This window comes from Poromitra crassiceps (genome assembly GCF_964638095.1).
Source record: "Poromitra crassiceps genome assembly, chromosome: 10".
Classification (NCBI taxonomy): domain Eukaryota; kingdom Metazoa; phylum Chordata; class Actinopteri; order Beryciformes; family Melamphaidae; genus Poromitra; species Poromitra crassiceps.
This window is the reverse complement of record NC_139631.1, coordinates 53,613,583-53,622,935: the sequence shown is the minus strand read 5'-3', so window position 1 is coordinate 53,622,935 and position 9,353 is coordinate 53,613,583.

Genomic DNA, 9,353 nt, shown 5'->3' with positions numbered 1-9,353 from the left:
CAGTGCATGGATGTCGGGGGCGGGGCCACCCATGGGGCGCGACGTCAGAGAAAAAAAATCTGAGAAGAAAAGAGAGGGGGGGGGGAACTCGGGTAGCAAACTTCAGCCATGGGGCAAAATACCATAAAAACCATAAAAGCGGTATATCATTACATCCCTACAAGTGACTGAGATGAGTCTGGTCACATGGTAACATGGCAGCCCACCTGTATTGCTGCTGTCCTGCGAGTCGCTGAAGGCTGCGGCCGCCTTCTTCTTCTCTTTGGCCTGGGAGCTCTCCTCATCATCCTCACTCTCGCTCAGGCAGTCAAAGCCAAAGTAGTCCAGCTTGGTCCCCTTCTTGGTCTTTGCCTGGGTGGCTCTGAAACTGGGACGACTGAGACACAGAGAAGAAGTCTTAGGCCAGCGGTGTCAAACTCAGTTTCATCCCGGGCCACATCAGCATTATGGTTGCCCTCAAAGGGCCGGGTGTAAATGTAATACAATATAAGATATATATATCTAGCGTACTCGTTATCATATTACATAATTGCCTCTGAAATAACGGTTTAATTTTCTTAACATCTTTTCATGTCTTTATTTTTTGCACCAAATTATGGAGAGTAGTATCATTAGTGGTCTTCAGCAAGGGGGTCCGGCAATTTTTGTCAGGGTAGTTTGTGAAAAATTTAAAAATGTATTTGCACAGATAGACCTTACAATGAATGTTTTTGTTGAATTGAGGTTATTTGAAGGCAGGGCTTTGTTGAGTCCATTTTCAATTTAGTTATTGGATTGCAGGGTTACATTATTTCATAAAGGTGTTTAACATTTTTAAAACAAGAAGGATAAAGATGTTTTGAAATCTTAAAAAAATAAAGATAAAGAGGTTTACAACATTTTTGTAACAGTTTTTTTATGAGTGGAACATAATAGTAACAATAGCAAATAATGCAGCTGTCTACATGTTCCCTGAGGGGAGGCTCACCCTGCCATAAATCATAGATTTACCGCAGTTTCCTCTCAATATGAACATTTTGCCCGATACGATAACCGATATTAACATTGCAGTTATTTTGCTCATAGACCGATACTGATATTAGAAAAGCTGTGACCGGAAGTCATCCCTTCGTCCTGTGTGTAGCCAGAGATACCCCACTCCAGGCTCCGCCAATTGTAAGAAATTGAACTCTTCCGGTCTTCTAAATGGGCGTGGTTCTCGGCTTGCGTGTGATTGGCTGTTTGTCAATGGCATGAAACTTCATTGACTGACCAGTCTCCAAAGGGGGCGTGGCAGTGGCGAAACCTCCGTGGCACAGATACAGGAAGTGACTGCAAGTTGGGCTGTTATCTATATGAAAGGTCTCTGGTGTAGCTTGACGCTGCTCCTAGCTACGGTCCAGACGGACTAACCTGCTCTGTGCAGCTTCACTTGAGGTTTCAACAGGACATGGAGCAGCTTCCTCTGGCGGCGGATCTCCTGCTCTGACCGTTCTGCTGCCTGCATCCAAAGACTGTCGAAAGAGCCTTTCTGACGCGAGCGAGACAGGAGGACTTTACAGCCAGAGACTCTTGATACAGCCGCTGGCTGACTTCCGGCTCAATGTCAAGGAACCTACAAAGAGAAGGATAAGACAACACGTCACAGCGTTCGAATTTTGCATTGGGGCCAGTTCTATACCATACGAGGGACTTACTGGCATCAAGCATTTGTATCAGTCAACACTTTTCATCCAACTCAAGCACTAATGTGCACGAGTCAATTGTTGATAAGACCAAAATAAAAGTGTATTACACAAAACAGTTGGTGAAAGAGATGTTTGCTCATGGAAATGTGGTTTAAAGTAATTGAAAAGGCATGGAAATCCATTGCTCAAAATGCGTATGAACCCTGTGTGTGTGTGTGTGTGTGTGTGTGTGTGTGTGTGTGTGTGTGTGTCTTTCCCCCCCCCCCCCCCCCCTCTCTCTCTCACACACACACAAACCGCACACAATCTCTGGCTCAGTTTGGGTAGTAATATGTGATGGCTTTTGGTTGAAGTTGTTCGGCCTTTTGTAGGCTATTTGTCCTCTTCTTTTTGTTGTTTTTGTGAGTTCCTCATTTCCTATAAAACACAGTAATGTGTAGCTACTGATATATGATGTTCCTGCTATAACCTGCAATGCAAGCATTTGATTTGTGTGTGTGTGCGTGTGCGTGCGTGTGTATGTGTGTGTGTGTGCGCGTGTGTATGTGTGTGTGTGTGCGTGTGCGTGCGTGTTTATGTGTGTGTGTGCGTGCCTGTGGCATTATGACAGGTACTTTGGATTAAGATCAATTCTCTGGGCTACATCATTAGCAGCATTTGTTTATTCCCAGCAAAGCCTTGATCTCATTGCAGTATCCATGATGATGATACAATATAATAATAATAATATCATATAATAATATCATACATCGCATCCTGAAGAGAACCTCGTGAGGAAATTGATATGATGGAAAAATAGGCTATGCAGAAAGTTGGCTCAGAACAAACGCCATAAAAAACAAAAATAGCATATAAATGAGTCACATGATTTGTGCAGCCAATAGTGCATATTGCAATAATAAAATATGTTAAACAGCATCAGAGCTCAGCTGTAAACACATTCCAGAGAGTGTTCTTTGTTTGACTAAGTGGATTTAGCAATAATACATTTCCCACAATCATCTGATGAGATACACATGTTTCTTGGTGGTGATATTATTGTGCGTGCCATATAGATGGAATTCACATGATGTGAGAACTTAGCTTCAATTATTAATTTACAACGGCTGCTACAGTGATGTGTGGTGGTGGTGTAGTTAAAACATAGGATTGTAAGACAACAAATCACACCAATCATTTTTCAACCTACATTTGGTAAAATGCTTATGAAAGTATTTGGCAGAGTAAGGTTAAGTGAACCTTAAAATGACATTGGTCAGTTCATTTAGGAATACTTTTACAATGACTGAGAAACCTGGGCTTGTGCTTCACTTAGGGTATTTGTCATTCTGGGTGACATGGAGGCACCTGCAGTGATCACCTTGTTTTCCAGGCCCTTTTCTCTGCTTTGTTTTGATCTGGGTCGTTGTAGAAAAGAACGTTTGGGACAAGTGGATTGAAAGGAAGGCTAGCTGCTCCTAAGTGTTCTCTCAGGGTGTCCCTTATCAGCACGTCCTCAGACCGAATCGACAGAATAAGTCCATTTCCATTGACTCCTAAAACAACGAGTTTGGAACGGGAAATACCAGCTCTGGTGACGTCACCGTCTCAGCTCATGACCTTTGAACCGTAAGATGACCAGTTCCCAGTTCTAAAGGAATGCACGATAGTAACCCCATCTGAGAAACACTGCGTAGCTAATGAATATCACAAGTTACTGTCATGCTTGTATTTTAAAGAGTGAATTTGACTCTCTGTAAAGAAATGCTTGTTGTCTAGCTAGCTGGCAGCTTTCCAGCTATAGTCATAGCTGGACATGATTTAATTGAATCATGTGAAACACACAAACACAGTATGGACTTGTTGGCAGCCATCTTACCTTCTAACAAGATCCACGCCCTCTGCTAAATGGATCAGACTGCTTTCACCTATTCATGCAGGCTGTGTTCATGTGTTCATGCAGGTCTGTGTTCATGCAGGTCTGTGTTCATGTGTTCATGCAGGTCTGTGTTCATGCTTTTGCCTGGTCAGTTTTACCAGACGGAAACCAGAAAGAACCTCATGTTTTCACTATGAAACCAAAAAACCTCATTTGATCCTTCCCCATTACATAAGCATTAATCATCAATTGAAAATAACATACCTTTAAAAACAGTAAGGTTAGTATTATGGCTTTTAAAGGGATTTTGCATGTCATTTGTGCAGGTTTACAAGTTCCTGTCTCCAAAAAAAAAAGTTCCTGTCTCTCTGAATTTGACATTCAATTAGAAAGGAAGTTGTGAGAAATTAGGGGGCGTTTTGATGGGGTCCCTCTATTAATAAGTTGGGGAGCGTTAGGCCAGGGGCGTCAAACATACGGCCCGGGGGCCAGAACCAGCCCGCCGGAGGGTTCAAAGTCAGCCCACGGGCCACGGGCCCACGGGATGACTTTGCAAAGTGTAAAATCTGCACTGAGAAGTTCTTCAATCCAATGTGATGCACTTGTGAAGGCTAAGAGGTACTGTAGGTTTCAGGAGTAAGTTCAATGTTTTTTCAACAATGTTTTTATTGAGGTTTCAATTTTATTGAGCTTTACAAGTCACACAAACATTCAAAACAGCAATAATAATAATAATAATAATAATAAAAACAAAATATAAATATAAATATATATATATATATAAATATAAATTATATAATAGGCAGAATCTATACACCCATACCTAATCTATATGTGCATTTTTTAACTCAGTCGGTTCATTCATCACGTTTCATTGTTTCAAGGACATGAATGAATTACGAATCCAATATATTATCAAACTCATTCTGCTTTCCTTTAACAAAGTCGTCAACCTCTCCAGCCCAACATGTCAACAACTCTCAAACGAGTCAACAACGTCAACAACTCTCAAACGAGTCAACAACTCTCAAACGAGTCAACAACTCACAAACGAGTCAACAACTCTCAAACGAGTCAACAACTCTCAAACGAGTCAACAACTCTCAAACGAGTGTACAACTCACAAACGAGTCAACAACTCTCAAACGAGTCAACAACTCACAAACGAGTCAACAACTCTCAAACGAGTCTACAACTCTCAAACGAGTCTACAACTCACAAACGAGTCAACAACTCTCAAACGAGTCAACAACTCACAAACGAGTCAACAACTCTCAAACGAGTCTACAACTCTCAAACGAGTCTACAACTCTCAAACGAGTCTACAACTCTCAAACGAGTCAACAACTCTCAAACGAGTCTACAACTCTCAAACGAGTCTACAACTCTCAAACGAGTCAACAACTCTCAAACGAGTCAACAACTCACAAACGAGTCAACAACTCTCAAACGAGTCTACAACTCTCAAACGAGTCTACAACTCTCAAAGTGGTGCTAATTCTACATTTTTCCAATATAATGCAATGATTGGCCTGGCCTGGAGAAGTCCAAAGTCGATCATTTTTGTTTGTTTTGTTGTTTTGACAAAGTCAGGCCCGGTTCTACGGGGGTGCAAAAGCATGCATTGCACCCTTATTTTAATTGTCTTCATGCTCAGTTGAAAAGTAAAAATAAATAAATAATAATAATAATAAATGCTGCAGCTGCACACTTACTGTTTAAACTTGAATTATAATTGTTGTTTTTCTTTGTTCTTTGATGTGAATTTATGGCTTTTTGGCACCTATATGTAACCTTTTAAGGTTGAGATAATTGTATAGAGAGCCGCAGGGATGACGTATTTTTGTAGTCAGAACGCGGAAGTCCCGGACTTCCTGGTTCTTCACTGTTTCTGTCTATGGGATTTTTGAATGGGTTTTTGCCGCGATGCTTCAAATACGGTCTCTGGGCAACGCAAGATTAATCAAACGCGAACCAGAGTTCAGTCGGATAATCTTCACACATGAGGACCACTTCCATGAGTTTTGTAGCGTAAATGCGAGCCCTAGAAGTAAAAAGCTCGAGCTAAGCTAATCCATAACTACATGGTGCCGCGTCTATGTGCCGACAGGCCGCAGTGCCGACAGGTCGCAATGCCGATAGCCCACAAGCAGAACCAGCTGAGCGAGGCGGCGTGCAGCGTGTCGGTGGAGCTAACCTCTCCCAGCCCCCACGCCAAACCTAACCTCCCCCCATGCCTAAACCTAACCTCCCCCAGACCCTAACCCAAAACCTAACCTCTCCCAGCTCCCACGCCAAACCTAACCTCCCCCCATGCCATGCCTAAACCTAACCTCCCCCAGACCCTAACCCAAAACCTAACCTCTCCCACGCCTAAACCTAAGGTCGGCATTGCGGGTGGTCGGCATTGCGGGTGGTCGGCATAGCGGGTGGACCCCAACTACACACTGTCGCATAGGCTTCCACGTCACGTCAGCACTCAACCTGGACTGTTGTTGATGTGTGCACTGATTACCCCGGGCTGAACGGGGCTGAACCAGGTGAGGGAAAGAGAATTTCCGTGTTCGTCCTTTGAAGTGGTGACGTTATTGACGTATATATCTCCATCGACTCAACAGTGTAGTCTCATTTAGCCGTTTGCTAGCTAGCCGCCCTTTTAACAGCATGTAAAAGCTTCAAAACTCATAAAAGTGGTCCTCGTGTGTGAAGATGATATTACTAAACACTGGTTCGTGTTTGATTAAGCCAGCGTTGCCCAGAGAGATTATTAGAAGCATCGCGCCAAAAACCCATTCAAAACTCCCATAGGCGAAAACAGTGAAGAACCAGGACTGTTAGCACCAATGATTTCCAGACTCGTTCCTCTATTATCATTATATGGTCCAAATATTTCAGTAAAGCACTTGAAACACTTGAAATATTCTTGCTTGGGTGGTATCATTCTACTTGAAATGATGGTAAAATGTATTATTTTTAGTAAAATAACATGTCAAATTTTTCTGAAAATTTGACATGTTATTTTACTACACCATGCACCATTCCTATCTAGGATGCATCCCTAGTCATCTTGTTCTGGAACCGGCCCTGGACAAAGTCAGGATTAAGTTAAATATTAAGTAGCCTATTCATGTTTTCTGTATTCATCACTAAATGGTCAACTATTTTCAGTACCCTTGACTAGAGACTAGAGAACAATTGTAATGCACCAGTACAGTCAGTAGATTTGATCATTTGTTTGGTGGTAGCTGAGATAAAACCCTGTGTGAAAATGTCTTCTTCAAATCTACCTGTAATTCTTTACATGAAAAGAAACAAGAACGTTTAGGGGTTTTGTCATTGAGACCACATTGGGTCACATGTGGCCCTGAACTCAAATGAGTTTGACACGCCTGCGGTAGACTTAAGAATAACTGTTCTGCAAGACCTGTCAACTTTAACACGGCTACACGCTCTCAATTAGCACCGGGGTTAGAAATGGCTGAGAGGACATGGAGACATGGTGGGCTGAGGTGGCATCTGATGTGACTGCTTGTTCTCAGCTCTCTGTAGCTGTAATATGTAACCATGCAGAGACATGGTGGGCTGAGGTGGCATCTGATGTGACTGCTGAGTGGTGGCTCCAGGGATGTTTTCTTGGTAATGGTCAGGCTGAATTATTCAGTGATGGGGCTGACTGGCTGAGGTATTCTGTATATTCGCAAGGCCAGATGGACGTGCCACCGTAGCCTGGGTGAAGCCAGCCTTCAAATGTCTGTAGCATAAGTTTCATCTGGCAGTATTCAGATATACAGGATGTCACCGTAGTCAGACAAACATGTGGACTGGACTTGTTTCTTTCCAGTAAAAGCCAAGTTCAATCTTAAGCTTCATGTTTTCATTATGTATGTATTTTATATATTATATATTATTATTATATATATATTATGTATGTATTATGTATGTAAAGAATAGCTTTTCATCCAAGATGCAGGAGCCTACTTTTAGGAAGAGAACTGTATACGATCTCTAGCATTTACCAGTTGAATTGAGTTAAACACCTACATGTATAGTCATGTATGATATATATATATATATATCTATATATACTGTATATAGGGATGCACCGATATGAAAATTTGGGCCGATACCGATAACCGATATTAACATTGCTGTTATGGCCGATATTTACCGATGTCGATATGATCTGTATAAAAACATTTCTATGATAATCAAATTGTATACATACTGAAAAACACATGTAAACACTGTGAATTTTAAAAAGTAATGCATTTCTTTATTTCCAAATCATTTGAAAAGCCCATAAATCATAGATTTACCTCATTGTTTCCTCTCAATGTGAAAATTCTGGCTGATAATATCGATAACCGATATTAACATTGTAACATCGGACCGATGCCGATATGTAAAAAAATGACTAACATCGGCCAATATGATTGCCGATATATCGTGCATCCCTATATATATGTATATATATATATATATATATATACATATATATATACATACACACACACACACACACACACACACACACACACACACACACACATATATATTGCTTAAGGTGTGTTGCACTGTATAAACTGCATGAAAAAAGAAGTTTGGTAGGAAAAGTGAGCTGACATGGTGTCAAGTGACTTTTCAAGATAAAAGCCAAACTGATGAACATGCTGGAGACACTATGAAAGCATGGAACTCCTCCTACCCTGAGAGTCTCCAGGCAGCCAAACAAGGCCGTGTGTGAGTAACGCATAACGTACTCTCTGTTATTCATGGCAGTTAGCTCATCTTGTGAGGTGTTGGTTGGAACCAGTGGCTTTCTGTGCAGACAAGGTTTCCATTATGCGTGAGGAGGGCTCTGCTGCCAGGCCAGGTTTGTTTCCATAGTCATCGGCTATAAAGCTGCTTTTCATACTAATAAAAACATCAGGTCGGCATTACCTGGGAGGACTGAGCAACAAGTGGCTGATCGCAGTGAGTACAAACTGTTGGACAAGAGCAAAGTCATGCAGTCCTGGATAGACCTGTTGTTGCTGTAGTAGGCCTAATATTAAAGACCTACACACACACACACACACACACACACACACACACACAGCAACTTATCAATCGGGACCCATTGCGTTTACACTTCCTGTTTCCTGTGGCAGAGCTTATCCCCGCAGTCTGCTTCCTGTGAGTCACTCTGGTTTGACCAGAGAAGATCCTCTGGTTTGAGCGGGTAAAACAGCCAGCTCCTTTTTCCTGACCACGGCCCCTCCCACCACCTAGCCACTCCCCCTACCCACCCCTCGAATCCTGACCATTTTACAATCTATTATCCTGACTCTCTCTAGTCTACGGCCTTCACAGAGCCGTGTAGATAGAAGAGTTGGGCCTTCACAGAGCCGTGTAGATAGAAGAGTTGGGCCTTCACAGAGCCGTGTAGATAGAAGAGTTGGGCCTTCACAGAGCCGTGTAGATAGAAGAGTTGGGCCTTCACAGAGCCGTGTAGATAGAAGAGTTGGGCCTTCACAGAGCCGTGCACATAGAAGAGTTGCGACATCTCCCTTCACTCCAATGGACCAGTTTTTTACTCTCAAGAGTTCCCGGAAGTAAGGTCCTGGATTAAACAGCGCTGTTGAATTTGCAGCAAAATGGTCAGTTTGTGATGTACTTTGAAAGGCTCAGACGTTTAAAGAATCAAATTGTATATTATCAGCTTTATTTTAGCATTCAAACGTAGCGCGAGCCTCCTTCCTGGCTATTCATTGGCTACTGAGTCACGCGCATTTTGGACCTCCGCTGACGCCACTCTCTTACTAGATTGCTCTGGGCCTTCCTATCCC